At 47.1% G+C, this 16,884-nt stretch overlaps 1 protein-coding gene across 1 annotated transcript in view; it reads left to right on the top strand.

Moving 5' to 3' along the window:
- Positions 1 to 16,884, top strand: part of PRAG1 (PEAK1 related, kinase-activating pseudokinase 1) — a 52,862-nt gene that overhangs the window by 9,919 nt on the left and 26,059 nt on the right. The gene's annotated exons all lie outside the window — the stretch shown is intronic.

Here is a 16,884-nt window from a genome sequence, read left to right as displayed (position 1 = left end):
TTTTGAAAGGGAAAAATAGTTTCACGTTAGCATGCTGAAACTCACAGCTTTCCCCACCATTTCACTGCTATCTCCTGCCAGTTTAAAGTAACTTTCAAAGGCTCTAGAAAAATAAATGCCTTTTTTTTTTAAAGCCATTGAGCTGTGTGTAGAGTTTAAATTCTAGGAAAAAAAATTTCCCTCCATTAGAGCAAAACTGATTTTTATCAGGGAAAGAAGAAACCTGCTGATTTTCAGAAAAAAGGCTTTCAGAACGGCTGTGCAGGCATGTCATTTGCACCGGTTGTCTCCACTGCCTGCCTCTAGGCTGGCGTCAGAAGCAAGGGAATTGCATGCAGAGAGAAGCCGCAGTGACACTTGACTTTGAACATCAAGGCGGCACAGGCTGTGATGTGATCTTGCAGCGCCTTGCTCTCATGACCACGGCATTGCTCGGGTTTTGTGCTGGTCTCTGACCGTGCAAAACAGGCATCTTCTGCAAAGCAGCCCGGGTGATGGCAGATTCTATCTGGCTTCTGGCTACAGGAATTCGGCTGCTACGATGAGCTCTCATTTTTTTCACGGCTTGGGTTTAAGGGTGTTAGAGATGTATTGACTTATTTGATCTTCAGAACTGTCCTGGGAGGTAGGAATTACAGCCCCAATTCACAGATGGCAAAACAGAGGTAGGGAGCTGCCATGCCATGCTATCCTATGCCGTGCCTGAGGTTACAGCTGCACCCCACACTCCAGCTCCAAAGTCTGGGCTCCTGAGTGCAGGGCACACATCCGCCGACACAGGCAGGGAACAGAGTGTCAGAGCAAAATACAAGCCACGCGTCTGTGGGCCTCAGTCCCGGGTGGGTTAGTGGAAAACACAGGCTTCGGTGTCCGAAAACCAAGTTCACGGACAGGCTATGTGACCTTGAGCAAGCTGCTGACTGCGGCTGAGTCTCCAGGCTACTCTTATCTTGAAGTGGAGAGATACTGATACTTTTATAGCATCCTGCTGTTCGAAGACTCCAATGAGATGAATTACAGAATCCAACACAGAAGTTGCTTGCTAGGTAGGCAGGAGCCCCCAGGAGATGCCGACGGTGGCATCCACAGTGCCACACGGTAGGAACTGCCCTGACCCATACAGGGGCGCTCCCTGAGCCTGGGAGAAGCAACAGAACTTTCTCATTGAAGACACCAGGGTCTTGGAGAAATCCCAGTAACCATAGCAGCACGACTCAGGATGGGTTTTAATTAGCATCTGAGTTGAGATCCGAGGGTTGGGGCGGGGTTTGTTATGCTAAAGCGTTTGGATTATATGCAGCTTAAACCAGGTGGGACATTCAGAGGTTCTGAATTCCAGCATTTGAAACACAAGCCAAACAAGAAGATACAAAAGTTCTTATTTTTGGCACTTTTAGAGAAACATTTAGCAGGCACAGTTAGTTTAAGGGAGCACAGGATGAAAGAGCGTCTTGTACTGTTTTAAAACATCAGAGGAGTGTACTTTCACTTAGGGAAGCGTTTTCATCTTTCAAGCACAACCGGCAGTATCTTTTGAATTTTCACATCTCACCAGTGAAGAGGTAAGAGGGCAGGGGCACACTGTGGGCTCCCTGACTTTTAATTGTAGAACTCAGGAGGGTGCCAGGAGCCCCAGGGAGTCTGCAGATCTCACAGGTCCCAGGGGTTGCACCCCAACCAGTACAGCATGGGCACTTCAGTTGCCCTCTACCCACAGGGCCACCTGTGCAATGGGTTCTGTTTTCAGTGAGCATCTTCGTGCGTGAGTGCTGCACCCTCAGAACTCCGGAGTCAGGGCCTGCTGCATGCAGGGCAGAGCACGGAGCAGTGCTAGAAAGGAGATCCGTTGGCTTTCCTGACCGTCGTGGAGGAGGATAGCCAGTTTCTAGTTTGCCCATGATCCTCTGACTCTCGTTTGGAAGGAAAAAAAAAACAAACAGATGTTAAGAAGGACCAGGCTCTCCTGTGGTCGTGTCTGGCAGAAGCTCCTGTGTCCCCTGTATACTGCGCTGGGTGTTCCTGGGACACCTCTTGGTCTAGATGCTCCTGTTTCCTGTGCTTGGTGGCCTGGGCAGGAGAGGCAGACTCCCCCATAAAGCAGCTTCCTTCTCACACCTGCTGGGAGTGATGGACCCCGCGGAGCCGCTGGGTCACCCGTGTCTGTTGGCGGCGAGGCTGTACGGCAGAGACTGGCGGATGAGTGCTGCAGCTTAGGAAAGAAACAAAAACCTGCAGGCCGGAAGTGTGGACTCTTAATTCTCACGCAAGACTTCAGGCAGTTTAATGGGAAAACAGTGCAGATGCAAAAGAATCCGATTTCTCTCTGCCTCTCATTCTTTTGCAGATGCAAACCTGGTTTGAAATGACTTAGGACTTTTGAGTGACAAGGTCAGTTGAAGGAGAATCATCTGGTTAGTGCAGACAAGCCTTCCACCTAGAAACTCTAAATGGGGGTGAGAGGCCTGAACACAAGTGGGAATGGGGGATGACAGGTGAACAAGAAATCAGACAGGCTTTTGTGGTTTTAGTCTTCAAATGGACTGAGATGAATCAAAAGAAAAGTCTTTGCAAGCAAGGGAAGCCATGTTTTTACTTTAAGGTTAATCACTGGTGTTCGTTTTGTTCTAACCACCATGTCCTAAATTCTCTCCTGCCTCTGGGGGCACCCTGGGAAGCTGAGGCTGAGTCTGGCCTGGGGCTGTCATGGTGCCTTCAGGCCGACAGGGACAATGTCCTAAATGGAGCCCTTTTCTTTCCCAGAAGCCGCCATCTTGCTGTCCCAGGGAACCCGAAGGGCCTCGTTGTGTGCCCTCTCCTGTAACAGGGTCTCCGGGAATGACTCCAGACAGCGGCACACGATGAGGGAGGTGGCTGTTGTCACCAGACTCCACATGCAGCCTCAGCATAGCTGCGCGTGTCTGATTCTGGGGTACTTTCCACCTGTCGTGGGTTGCAGCGGAGTGGCAGCCATGTACTGGGAGATCCAGAGTCTCCAAGTTTCCTGGGCTTGTCTCTGTAGCATTTTGAAAAATCCAGTTTGTGGGCTCACCAATGTGGCATAGCGAGGAAAGCTGCTGCCTGCAATGCTAGCATCCCATTGGGGCACTGGTTCAAGTCTCAGCTGCTCCACTTGTCCAGCTCCCTGCTAATGGCTTGGGAAAAGCAGCAGAAGATGACCCAAGGACTTGGGCCTCTGCCATACATGTGGGAGAATTGGAAGAAGCTCTTGGCTCCTGGCTTTGGCCTGGAACAGCCCAGGCCATTGCAGCCATTTGGGGAATGAACCACCCAGTGAAAGATCTCTCTCTCTCTCTCTCTCTCTCTCTCTAACTCTGACTTTAAAATAAAATGAATGAATCTTAAAAAAAGAAAGAAAGAAATCAGAGTTTGCAATAGGAAGCACTGTGTGGTTGACAGTAAGTACTTAAAGTCATCTGGGAGTGGGGCCGGTACCGTGGCTCACTTGGTTAATCCTCCGCCTGTGGTGCCAGCATCCCATATGGGCGCCGGGTTCTAGTCCTGGTTGCTCCTCTTCCAGTCCAGCTCTCTGCTGTGGCCCGGGAGGGCAGTAGAGGATGGCCCAAGTGCTTGGGCCCTGCACCAGTGTCTGAGACCAGGAAGAAGCACCTGGCTCCTGGCTTTGGATCAGCGCAGCGCGCCGGCCATAGCGGCCATTTGGGGGTGAACCAACGGAAGGAAGACCTTTGTCTCTCTCTCTCACTGTCTAACTCTGTCTGTCAAATTAAAAAAAAAAAAAAAAAGTCAGCTGGGAGTGCCTCAGTGGGAGAAGATGCTTCCACACAGACACAGAGCTTGGCAACTGGAACAAGGCACGTGCATCAACACTGCAAGTTTATATTCTGTCCCATGCCAGGGGCAAATTAATAGTTGGCCTCTTCCCATGAGTTTGTGGGTTGAACCTGGAAACACAAGATAGCGAATGATGTCATCAGCAATGAGTATTGGATTTGATTCCCAGCTTCTTTTTCAGTAATTTTTTTAAATTGCTGACTTCACACACACACACACATATAGCGTTTCAAAACTAATAATTTTGCGTGTACATTCTTGACTGTGCTTTAGGAATCAAAGGCTTTTCTTTTTTTTCTTTTTTTTTCTTTTTTCTTTTTTTTTTGACAGGCAGAGTGGACAGTGAGAGAGAGAGACAGAGAGAAAGGTCTTCCTTTGCCGTTGGTTCACCCTCCAGTGGCCGCTGTGGTCGGTGCGCTGCGGCTGGCGCACCGTGCTGATCCGAAGCCAGGAGCCAGGTGCTTCTCCTGGTCTCCCATGCAGGTGCAGGGCCCAAAAACTTAGGCCATCCTCCACTGCACTCCCGGGCCAGAGCAGAGAGCTGGCCTGGAAAAGGGGCAATCGGGACAGAATCCGGCGCCCCGACTGGGACTAGAACCCGGTGTGCTGGTGCCGTGGCTCAATAGACTAATCCTCCGCCTGCGGCGCCGGCCAAAGGCTTTTCTTTTAATTCATCAACACCTATGAATTACCTCCTTGGTATGTGGCAATGTCCAAGGGCTAAAAAGCCAGTGCTGGGTGGGGTTCTGTCCCTTAAGGATCCTGAGGGTTGAATGGGTGTGAGTTAGTTAAGGCAGCAGGTGTGCAGTGTAACCACTCAAGGTTCACCCAGATTTCATTCTTGTTGACCAGACTGGTTCTCATAGGTTCTAGATTCTCATGTTCCCTTCAGTAACTCAAAGGTAAAACTCAGCTCAGAGTCCAGGGGACTGGCAGCTCTCTTCTTGTAACTGTATTTTGACCTGATCCAAGATCTAGATTACTGCAGGCTTGTAAATAACCACTTATGAAAAAAACAAATAGGCCAGATACCCCTTGCAGATGAAGACCATGCGTAGCCGTCTGTAACTCTGTAAGGGCTAACCTGGGGTCTGGCACATAGTCAGTGCTCAAGAAGTTTATCTTAAGTGGACAAGTGTAGGCAGGAACCGTGCCCTGTTTATTTCGTCTTCCCGGAAAGCGTGGAACTCTGTGCTTGGCACATGGCGGGTGCTCAAGAAATGTCAAAGAAACCAACAGCTTTGAACAAAGTGTCCGTCTGGAATCAGGTCTCCAGCTTGCCCCCGTACTCTATTTGTGTCTCTTATGAGCAGTTAGCATAGTGTGTCTTGCATTGCATTGTACTTGGTTCATGTTTGCATCTCATGAAATTATGGGGAATTGTGTCTCATACAAACTTCCTTTTTTTTTTTTTTTTTTTTAAGATTTATTTGAAAGGCAGTGTTATAGACAGAGAGGGAGCGGTCTTCCATGCACTGGTTCAATCCCCAGATGGCCGCAATAGCCTGGGCTGGGCCAGGCCAAACCAGGAGGTTGGAATTCCATCAGGGTCTCTCATGTGGGTGGCTGAGTACTCAGGCCATCATCTGCTGCTTTTTCTGGCAGATTAGCAGGGAGCTGGATGAGAAGTGCTGCAGCTAAGACTCAAACCGGCGCCCATGTGGGAGGTTGCAGGCAGTGCACTCACCTCCTGTGCCACAGTGCTGGCCCCTCACACATTCTTCCTGACTCCCCCATGGCATACCTTAGCACAGAACCTGATACCAAGTAGGTAAAAGAATTCTTGAATTTCCAAAAAGCCATTGTGACCTCTGGATGACACAGTACTTGGCTTGCTTTTCCATTGGACACCCATGGTGCTTCTGTGTCTATCCTTACTCAATAGAGCAACATCACCTGGAGTTAAAGAAGCTGAGGTTAATAGTGATTGATGCCTCAAGGTGGGCAAACGCCCTGTAGGCACAATGCTTCCTTTCATGAATTAATTACTCTCCAGTGATTGTACGTTTCGCTGTCATACTCTGCCTGTTCCCCACCACCACCACCAATTATTATTAAGCTAAGCAGGTGTGCAGAGCCAGCCTCCTCTTGCCATCAGAATGTTCCTTTCAGGTGCTGATGATCATTTAAAGACTTCTTTTTTCCATCAATAGGTTGCAGGAAACTCTAGGGTGTGGACAGGTTTTCCGTGCTATGCGGGGTGTGTTGGAAAGCACAGTGTGGGCTGCGTGAGCCTGTCCCTTCTCTCGGTCACACAGTCAGAGGGACGTTGTTCCCACAATGGCCAGCCTGCTCTTCAGCGCTGGAGCACACCGATCGGTGAGAATTTTTTCTATTCATGGCCCGTTGTGGTTGTGAGTGTGTGAATATCCTTATGAAAGGAGGTACATTTCTTTCCATAAAACTGGTAGAACAGCTGCAAAGAATACTCTATGTCTCTTTGTCCAGCTAATAGCGTTCAGCTTTGAAGATTAGAGTCTTCTTCCTCTGTGCTTAAGTTGCTCATTCTTTCCTCCTGTTGCTGACTTTTGGGCAGTTCCCTAAAAGTGTGGTGCTGGTCCCATACCACTCTGTAAAATTCCCTGCCTCAGTTGCTTTCCTCTGATGCCCTGGGCACCTTGTTCTCCTTTTTGCTCCAACGAGCAGACTTAAATAAACAATGCTCTCCATTGCGTGACAAGGAGGACTTCTAGGTTGAAGACTACTTAAAAAAATCCTTCCCCTTTTACTCACTCCAGTTAGTTGATTTCACCCTCCAGTTAATTTTAGTATCTATTACTTCCAGATCATCATCTGACCTCTCAGTGTTTTGGTTTTAAGTCTAAAACCTAGGCAAATCATTGCTGGTGATAGCACTGTAAAGTAACAAAAAGACAGCTAATACAATACAGCAAAGTTAATGAAGATAGAAATATACCAGATGGATACAAGAACAGTTGAGAGCAATGGGTACCTTCATGAGTCGTGCGACCTGGGAGATCAGGAAGAAAGGGAGAGAGAGTCTCTGGAATTTTAAATCAGTCAATGAGGGCATCACTTAAAATATTTCATACTGGACGGCCGGCGCTGTGGCTCACTTGGCTAATCCTCCACCTGCGGTGCCGGCACCCTGGGTTCTGGTCCCGGTTAGGGCACTGGATTCTGTCCCGGTTGTTCCTCTTCCAGTCCAGCTCTCTGCTGTGGCCCAGGAAGGTAGTAGAGGACGGCCCAAGTGCTTGAGCTCTGCACTCGCATGGGAGACCAGGAGGAAGCACCTGGCTCCTGGCTTCGGATCGGCGCAGCGCGCTTGCTGTAGCGGCCATTTGGGGGGTGAACCAACGGAAAAAGGAAGACCTTTCTCTCTCTCTCTCACTAACTCTGCCTGTCAAAAAAAAAATATTTCATACTGAGTTGTGCAGATCACAAGAAAGGTACGATTTATGGCTGGGTGTTTTTCAAGTGTGAGGGCGGTTGGGTGGCCTCTGCCATGCCAGTTATGCTACTTAGAGTAGTGATCTGGAGCTCCACCTGGGAGCTAAGCCTGCTGGAAAACTGGCCATGATTGATTAGTACTGTCTGCAGGTTGTGCGGCAGTGGGAGGAGAGACACATGGGCTCTTTGCTGAGCCAGCCTCAACATCAGAAATTTAGCATCTGAAATGCAAAATCTCTGGTGGTTACTGACTGTTTCCCACAGAGATGTAGGAGGTTGAGAGTTCCCGTACTGTGGGAAGGGGAGCTGTCGAGTGGTCTGTCTGGCCCAGGGGCCTAAACTGAGCGTGGAGCAGATATAGCCTCAAACTTCCTACGGGAAGGCAGTACGAAGGCCCCTCTTAGTGGGTGATGATGCCTGTTTCATGAATTCTAACCTTTTGGAGACATCTGTATTGTAGTAAAGGCAGTCACCTACCCATCACCATTTTCCTTATTGACCTTCCCTGTCCTCTTTGACTCATCGCACTGATTTTCTGTGTCCTGGATTTGGGGGGCGGGGGCCAGGGAGGAGAAGGCGGAAGATGCAAGAGGTGTGCCAGGATCCTTTGGAGAGATTATTTGCAAATGGAAATTAAGCAAAATAAATGTAAATGAAGTCATAGCTATTGTTCTCATAATATATAGTATATACACTTTTCCTAGACCTTCTTGACTGGTGACAGATAGAGATGTCCAATTAGGGGTAGAGATTGTCCCCTGGAAGGAAGTAGAAAAAAACAGGACAGAGATATTTACTAATTTGTCATATTTACATGGAAATCATCCTTAAAAATCTCCCCAAATTTTCTTTTCTGTGTTCTTGTCATCTCCAGAACACCACACGGGGAAATTGTCTGTCTGGTGAGTCCTGGACTCAGGCCCTTGACCTTGCTTCTTATTCTACTCCCAGCATTTACTCATGTTTACCACAAAAACTGAACCTAGAAAGATTCTGAGTGCCTTGCAAGTATAATCACTAAATCCTGAGGACTTGGTGTAGGTGGATCCGTTACCACGTAGAGGTCAGGAAAGTGCAGGTTGCTTGTTAGATTATGTTCGCAAACTGACCATCTGAGAAAAGAAAGGTGAAACCTTACCTCCTACCATACAGGAAGGTAGACTGTCGATGGAATAATAATCAGAATGTGAAAGATTAAGCCAAAAAAGCCAATTTAAAAATATTTGCAAGATTCTAATAGCCAAAAGATATCAATAGGCAATTAACCAAAAGAAAACCCAAGAACGTGGGCAGCTATTAAACCTGATAACCTAAAAATGTGAAATTAAGGAAGAATAAGATAGCACTTTATATCGATCAGATTGATGAAAAATACAAACATAATAAGAAATTCTGGCTACGATAGAAGAAAACAGCTCTCCACCCCTTGATGGTGAGAGTGTAGGCTGGAGAAGAGCAGGGCTTCACCCAGTAAAACTAAGTGTGAGAAGACACGATGCACCCACAGTCTTCATTCCTGAGCGTGTGCCTCAGAGAGGGACACCCACACGTCAGCAGGGGAGCCTGCAAAGATCATTACAGCATTGTTGACAGCAGCGGGGAGTGGGAGCAGTCCCAGGGCCTCATCCCCAGAAAAACAGATAAGCAAAGTGTCCTGAGTATGAAATGAACTACTTAACAGTAGTCAGAAGCAATGAACTTGAAGAAGGTACAGCAACATGGGTAGATTTCAAACTCGTCCTGAGTGAAATGACTAAGAAACAGAACAAGTTCTGGAGCACAGTTTAGTTACCAAAAAATGATAGGTACAGACATACAAAGTGACACTGTATTGTTTAAAGAAAGCTTCTTTCTTAACCTTTTATGTGTTTTTTTTTTTTATTCTTTTTAATAATTGATAAAGTACACGTAACGGGGTTGAGCCTTTGGTGCAGTGGTTAAAATGCCACTTGGGATGCCTGCTTTGAATCCCACCTGCACTTCTGATCCCAGCTTCCTGCCAATGCGCACCAGGAAGCAGCAAGTGATAGCTCTGTTAGTGAGATCCCTGCATGTGAATGGGAGTCCCAGACTGAGTCTGGGCTCCTGGCTTTGACTGGCCCAGCCCTGACTGTCTCAGGCACTTGGGGAATGAAACAGCAGCTGAAAGCTCTGGCTGACTGGCTCTCTGTCTCTCTGCCTTTCAAACAAATGTATTTTAAAAATTACACATAATGGGGGCCGGCAGCATGGCTTACTTGGTTAATCCTCCGCCTGTGGCGCCAGCATCCCATGTGGGCGCCGGGTTCTAGTCCCGGTTGCTCCTCTTCTAGTCCAGCTCTCTGCTGTGGCCTGGGAAGGCAGTGGAGGATGGCCCAAGTGCTTGGGCCCCTGCACCCGTGTCCAAGACCAGGAAGAAGCCCCTGGCTCCTGGTTTCAGATCGGCGTAGCTCCAGCTGTAGCAGCCATTTAGGGGGTGAGCCAACGGAAGGAAGGCCTTTCTCTCTGTCTCTCTCTCACTGTCTAACTCTGTCTGTCCCCCCAAAAATTACACATAATGTAAGATTTACCGTCTTAACCTTTGTTAAGTGCTGAGTCCAAGTAGTGTGTTCACGTTGTCATCCAGCCAATCTCTAGAGCTCTTTTGTTCTGCAGAATTGATGCTGTATACCTATGAAACAGTAGTGCTCATTTTCCCCTCCCCCTAGCCTCTGACAACCACCTTTCCACTCTGTCTCATCTCTAAGAATTTGTCTAGTCTTGGTGCCTCATAGAAGTGATTATACTGGATATGTCTTTTGCTAACTGGCTATTTTGCTCAGCACAGTGTCTTTAAGTTTCATTCATGGGGTAGAATGTATCTGAATTTTTTCCCTTCTAAAGGCTAAGTAATAGTTCATGGTACGCTTAGATCACATTTCCCTCATGCATTTGTCTGTCCATGCTTGAATTGCTTTCCTTTTTTGGCTACTGTGAATAGTGCTGCAATGAACAATAGTGTACAAATATCTCTTTAAGATCCTGTTTTGAATTGTTTGCTGGATCATTTGGCAATTCTGTTTTTAAATTTTTTATTTATCTGGCAGATAAACAGACAGATCTCCCATCTACTGATTCAGTGGCCTCAATAGTCAGGGCTCAGGCAGGCAGGAGCTGGGGACTGAATCCAAGTCTCTCATGTGAGGGGCAGGAACCCAATCCCTGGAGTCATCGCTGCTGCCTCCAAGGGTTGGAATTAGCAGGAAGCTGGAGTCAGGAGCTGGAGCCGGAGCCAAAACCAGGGTCAAGAATCAGACCAGTCATTCTGATTTGGGATGTAGGTGTCCCGAGCGGCCTCAACCACTGTACCAAATGCCCACCCCTGGTGATTCTATTTTTAATAGTTTGAGGAACTGCTGTACTGTTCTCCATGGCTGCTACACCGTTTTGTATTCCCAGTAGCAATGCATAAGAGTTACAACTTCTTCACGTCCTCTTGAACATTTGGCTGATTTTTTGGATAGTAGCCATCCTAATGGGTGTGAGATGATAGCTCATTGAAGTTTTGATTTTGCATTTTCCTGATGATTAGTGATGTTAAGCATCTTTCCATGTGCTCACTGATCCCTTTGATATTTCTTTGGAGAAATGTCTATTTGAGTCCATTGCCCACTTTTTAATTAGGTTTTTGTTGTTGCAGTGTAGGAATTATTTGCATATTTTGGATATTAACCCCTTATATGATATATCACATAGATGATTTACAAATGTATTCTGCCCATCCATGGGTTGTTTTTTCACTGTGTTGATTACATGCATCTTTTATGCAGCCTTGTATAGAAAAGAATTTTGTTACAGACCAGTATATTTTTTCTTGTTGTCTGTGCCTTCAGTTTCACATTCAAGCAATCATTGCCAAATTCAGTGTCATGAAGCTTTTCCCTCCTGATTTCTTCTGAGAGTTTTATATGGTTTTATAGTTTCAGGTCTTATCTTTAGGTCTTTGATCCATTTTGAGTTAATTTTTGTCCATAAGAGGTAAGAGTCCAGCTTCATTCTTTTGTATGTGGATATCCTGAGTTCCCCAGAACCGTTTGTTGAAAATACTGTCCTTTCTCCATTAAATAGTCTTGACAACTTTCTTGGAAATAATTTGACTTATATAGGTAAGGGCTTATTTTTGGAGCCTCTAATCTGTTCTATTCGTCAATATGTCTGTATGCCAGTAGCATACTGTTTTGATTCCTGTGGCTTTGTAGTAAGTTTTTTTTTTTTTTTTTTTTGATTAGACAGGCAGAGTTAGACAGTGAGAGAGAGAGACAGAGAGAAAGGTCTTCCTTCCATTGGTTCACCCCCTAAGTGGCTGCTACAGCTGGCACGCTGTGCCGATCTGAAGCCAGGAGCCAGGTACTTCTTCCTGGTCTCCCATGTGGGTGCAGGGGCCCAAGCACTTGGGCCATGCTCCACTGTACTCCTGGGCCACAGCAGAGAGCTGGACTGGAAGAGGAGCAACCAGGACTAGAATCTGGCGCCCATATGGGATGCGGCGCCGCAGGCGGAGGATTAACCAAGTGGATTAACCAATTACAGCGCTGGGCCCCTATAATAAGTTTTGAAATTAGGAAGTGTGACACCTCCAACTTTGTTCTTTTTTTCAGATTCTTCCTACTATTCCTGGTCCCTTATTTGTTCTACATCTGCAAAAAACACTGTTGGGATTTTAATTTGGATTACGTTGAATCTCTAGGTCATTTTGGGTAGTATTGGCAACTTAATAACTTTAAGTCTTGCAGACCATGTACATGATATATCTTTCCATTTATTTGTATCTTTGTTAATTTTCTGCTTTTCCAATATTTCACTTCTAGGTAACACACACTATATTTAGCCTATACGAGTACTTGCTATATATATGGGAAATTTCTTTTTAGAAAATGCAGCGGTAGGGGGAGGATGAAGAGAGAAACTAAAATAATGCAGACCAATGTGAAAATGTATCACGAACGAAAGTATATTTTTATTTCACCTCGCTGCTCTTGAAGGAAGTACAAACAGGAAGTGAGACTGTGAATCATGGAGAGAGAGAGAAGACTTACTGGAAAGAGATGATTTATGGTGATTAAGAAGGTCAGCAAAACTGATGAGTGCTTGGAGCAGCTGCCCTGGGCCACTGCAAGCATTGCCAGGGAGCCCCAAGAGCTAGCAGGAGGTAACTGAGCATGGCTGGCCTTTCTTGGAGAAACACTAGGCTGCCTCGTGCAGGGGAAAGGATGGTAGATGTTTGTTTTTTTTTTTTTTCCCTTGGGGGGGGGGTGTTTCAGCTAAGGGTAAAGATAGGGAAATTGAGGCACAGATGAGAGAATAGTAGAGAACTGACCTGGGAGTACAGAGGAAACAATGGGGTGTCTGACCCTTGAACAACAGGCTGGACCAATGTGAGGAGTGAGGAAGCGGCTCATCCTAGCAACTTCATTCTAGAAAGCCTCCCAACCTGGGAGGCTAGCGATGGGGTCTGTGCAAATACACACTGATTTCTTAAACCAAATGGTTTGGCTCAGAAGCTGGGTCAACAAAGTGGGCTTGAGATATCTGCTGAATCAAGAGAAGGAGGGTCTGAGAATTCTGAAGGCAGGGTTGCCAAAACCAATAGTCTAGAAACAAAAAGATTCCCCTTGGGCACAGATGGTCTTGGTGGGTGGATTCCAACCAGAATGAGAGGACAGAACTGTCGTGTCTCCCAAGTTGGTTACAACTCATGCTGTAGGCTTAGTCAGCCCCTGGAAGGAAGTGTCCTGGGTGGAGGAGAGGGCATGTGGAGGGGAAGGGAATCTTGGGAAGTATTCATGGGAGCTTCTCTCTTGCAAAGTGAAAGACAAGCTCATGTAGAACTGCCCTTTTTCTAGATTTTCTTACAGCGAAAGCAAGGTGACAGGGCTGAGAGGTGTGTCAGCCCCCAGGTCTGGGGCTATGCCATGGATTGGCCAGTTCTTAGACACACAGATTCAAAATGAGTTCTGTTTGATGGACATATAAATAAACTCTTTCCACTTGTTTTAGAATAGCTCATGTCCTCAAAGCATCTTCTTGACTATCTTTCTTCTTGAGGCATTTCAAACTATTGTGATAAAGCTAGAAGCATTAAAGTAGAGTGAAACCTCTTCTGTGTTGGTAATAAAAAGTACTAATTACTCAATTTATTGGGGGCTACTGAAATCACCTGATCATCCAACCAACCACCCATCCACCCATCCACCCATCCACCCATCCATCCATCCATCCACCCATCCACCCATCCACCCATCCATCCTCCTATTTAACTCGCAATTTCTGTATACATGGTACTATTTGTACTGCCTTGTACATATCAGCTCATTGACCCTTCTTGGCATCCCTATTGAGATAAGTACAGTCATGAGTTGCTTAACAACAGGGACACATTCTGAGAAATGTGTTGTTACGTGGTTTTGTTACCGGGCACGCATCATCGCGTGTCCTTACATAGCCCTGGATGGTAAAGGTCAGTCACTGGACGTGATCCCCTGATGCTTGATGCTGGTGCTGGTGTAACAGTGCATACTGTGTTACAGTCAACATTCTTCTGAATGAATAGAAGGAGTGTACTCTAAGATAACCATAAAAAATGAAGTATCCTAGAGACATAAACCAGTAGCAGAGTCATTTGTTACCATGACAAAGCCTTATGTTGTGTTCACAGTTGCATGTGCTGTACTGCTGTAGGACTGGCGGTGCCATTGGTTTGTGGACACCAGCACCACCATACACATGTGATGATGCATTGTGCCACGACACGATGTGGGCTGTGGCATTACAGGGAGATAGGAAGTTTTCCACCTTGCAATCTTACAGGACTACAGTTGAATATGCAGGCTGTCATTGACCAAAATGTCATCACATGGTACACAGCTGTGCAAGCATTGTTATCTGCATTTAAATGGGAGGCTGAGACACAGAGTGGTTAAGTGACTTTCTGCAAGAGAAACAGCCAGTAAGCAGTGGAGCCGGGACCAAACCGCCCCAGGCCACACAGCCAGCTGGCGGAGGCCACAAATCAAAGACTGACTGAGACCTGAATGATTGTCCTGAGGAAACCTTCTGCATCTCTCAGGCCAAAGAGTTGTCTGGATACAGTCAGGGCACAAACCTAGAAGTTTCCGTTTGGCCAGTTGAGGCGTTGTCATCCTTGACTAAAGCCAGGTGTGTGTCTGTGTGCAGGTGTGTGTGTGTTTCTCCGAAACCACAGGAAAGAGCAGACTCAGTTTCTCCAGTACCCTCATGCAGCACTCAGCACAGACCACCTTAGGCGCAAACGTGTGGGATTTTTCCCACGTGCCACGCGAGGAGGAGGTTCCGCGGCAGCCCTCAGCGGGGCATCCTCTAATGCGGTTCCGTTCCAACGCCGTCTCCCGGAAGGAAGTTTCAGAACCTCGGGAGGAGGGCGCGGTCCCCAAGAACAGCCCTCCACGCACACTTCCAAGGCCGGCCGGATGCCTGATGTTATTCCCTTGTACATCTGACTGGCTGGTTAATAAATCAGAGTTCCCACATCTCTCCTTTCCATTCGATCGATATGCAAGATCAGCTTGCAGAACTCAGGGAGAGACTTAACGGAGCTGGTTTATTGTAGAGGATGTTGCAGGGGATACCAGTGAAGAGCAGACCAGCAAGACATGTAGAAAGTACGGGAACAGGGGCACGGGGCCCCGCTCTCCCAGTGGGCATGCCGCCCTCCAAGAACTTGCATGTGTCCAGACACCGTGACGCTCTCCAAACCCTGTCACTCTGGGTTTTTATAGAGTCCTCATCACTTAGGCATGATGAATTGAATTATTGGCCATTGGTGATCAACTTAACCTTCAGCCCCTCTGGCTCCTTGGAGATCCAGCTATGGGGCTCGAAGTCTCAAGCTTCTAATCCTGCCTGGGTCTTTCTCATGAGCGGTCCCCACCCTACAGGCGCTGCCAGGCGTCAGCCAGCTCACTCGTACGCCCCTCTGACGGTTCCCAGGATTTCAAGAGTTGTGTGCCAGGATACAAAAGGGAGGGATCTATTCCACAATGTCACAGCTTCCCTATCTTTCAAGTCAGCATGGTTTCAGTCTCATTTTTAGATGGTTTTCACGGAATGCAAAGTAGAAGGAGAGAGCTTGTGGAGTCCCAGCAGAATTACTGGGGCGTTTGCCGCAATTGCAAATTAGCAGGCCTGCAGCGTGGGGACCAGAGAAGTCATCTGACCACAGATACAGCTGGCTTCCTACATTTATGCATGCAGAGAAGTCAGTGGGGAACACACGTCCCCAGCACAGACTGGCCCGTCACTCCCTTCAGGTGGCACTGACGCACTTGCACAATAACTCAGCCTCAACAGACAAAATAATAAAACCCCTTCCTGTTTAGTGAGTTGCCTTTCTCATGCAGTCTTCTGAAAAAAAAAAAAATGTTAACTACAAGGTTCATGCACATTCAAGATTTTTTGGACTGTTTTACTTTGTAGATAGGACAAAGATTCAGCCACTGAATTGGTCTTGGTGGTCGCCAGTAACTCAGAGTTCCTGGCTTTTACAGGTTTTGCCAGGCAGGTGTGTCTGTTTCCATAAAGAAAGCACGCATTCTCCCAGATGGCACCAAGGTATTGAAACAGAGGCAGATAAACTGAGTCCAGAAACACGGAATAATGGCTGTAGGTTCCAGCACGTCCCGACTGTGACACAGCTGCTCACACCGCCGCTAACTCTGGGATGGTAACGAACCTACGGCAGCGCGTGAAACAATGAGACTGGTCTAACCAGGGTGGTAACCAGATGCTCTGTGATAGGATTCGGGCTCAGCTGGGTGTGAGAGCCTGTGGGGAGAGACGGCTCGGGGAAGATCCACAGTTTGGGAGGAAATTGTAGGCAAGTGAAATTGCCCCAGGTCTTGAGGATGGAAAGATTTGAAGGGAAGAAGGAGCACGGGGTGCTTTGGGGACACTTAGAAGAGGCGGATGAAGCTGGTTGGAACAGAGATTTGTGAAGGGCGGTGGTCATGTATGAACCAAAGTGATGAAACCAGGTTTGCAAACCAGACACCTAGGCAGGTGATTAATTAATGTGCAGACTCGGGGGTGGGGGAAGGGATATTTGAAACTGAGATTGTCAAAGAAAATCCATCCCCATGGAGGACCCAAGTTGATCCAGTATGGTGGCCAAGGTAAAGAGATCTTACAAGAGCTCCGATTTGGACGCTACAGGTCAACCATCATGATGAGAACAGCATTTTAGAAAGATTGGAGTCAGGATGCTCTACCCCAAGGTTGCAGATCTTTCCCGAAGGAGAGGCTTGAACTGTCTGGAGGAGCTTGGTAAATATTTATCTACCAAGTTGTGTGTTCATTGAATCACAGAGGTTGTGCCAACCCTGGTCACCAGTGCCTCTCTAACCCCTAACACGGAGCTTGGCACTGAACAGGCAGTGGATGCGAAAAACCCAGGCACGGTATTCAGGATAGGTGGGGAGCATAATGATTTGGAGATAATACAGGCAATAAGAAAATTAAAAACGGGCTGTTCTTATTCACCAGGCAGACGTGTCATTTAATGATTCTGACTTCAGACCGTGGCTAAACAGCAGAGAATCCATGGGATGACGCTGGGTGTATTTTAGGGTGTGTGTGAACTGTTTCTGATCCTGCAGCCCAGTGAGATATTGG

Source organism: Oryctolagus cuniculus, chromosome 2 (assembly GCF_964237555.1).
Source record: "Oryctolagus cuniculus chromosome 2, mOryCun1.1, whole genome shotgun sequence".
Taxonomy (NCBI): Eukaryota; Metazoa; Chordata; class Mammalia; order Lagomorpha; family Leporidae; genus Oryctolagus; species Oryctolagus cuniculus.
This window is presented reverse-complemented; position numbering and strand designations above follow the sequence as displayed.